Here is a 214-nt window from a genome sequence, read left to right on the forward strand (position 1 = left end):
CCTCATCATACTTCTAACCAGCCTCATGTTTATGATTGTAATCACTATCGTTTGGACGCAGAAAAAGCGATTAGTGATGGTATGCAGAAGAAAATCCAAAGAAGAAGATGACCTCACCTCCGATACTTCGACACATCCCTCCGGTATTTTCTCAGCTTAAGAAGGGAGGAGTTACACCATCAAGTTCACACAGAACCTGCCTAGTAAGCAGCAG

Source organism: Dendroctonus ponderosae, unplaced genomic scaffold (assembly GCF_020466585.1).
Source record: "Dendroctonus ponderosae isolate FM_Combo_2020 unplaced genomic scaffold, Dpon_F_20191213v2 Dpon_F_20191213_1, whole genome shotgun sequence".
Taxonomy (NCBI): Eukaryota; Metazoa; Arthropoda; class Insecta; order Coleoptera; family Curculionidae; genus Dendroctonus; species Dendroctonus ponderosae.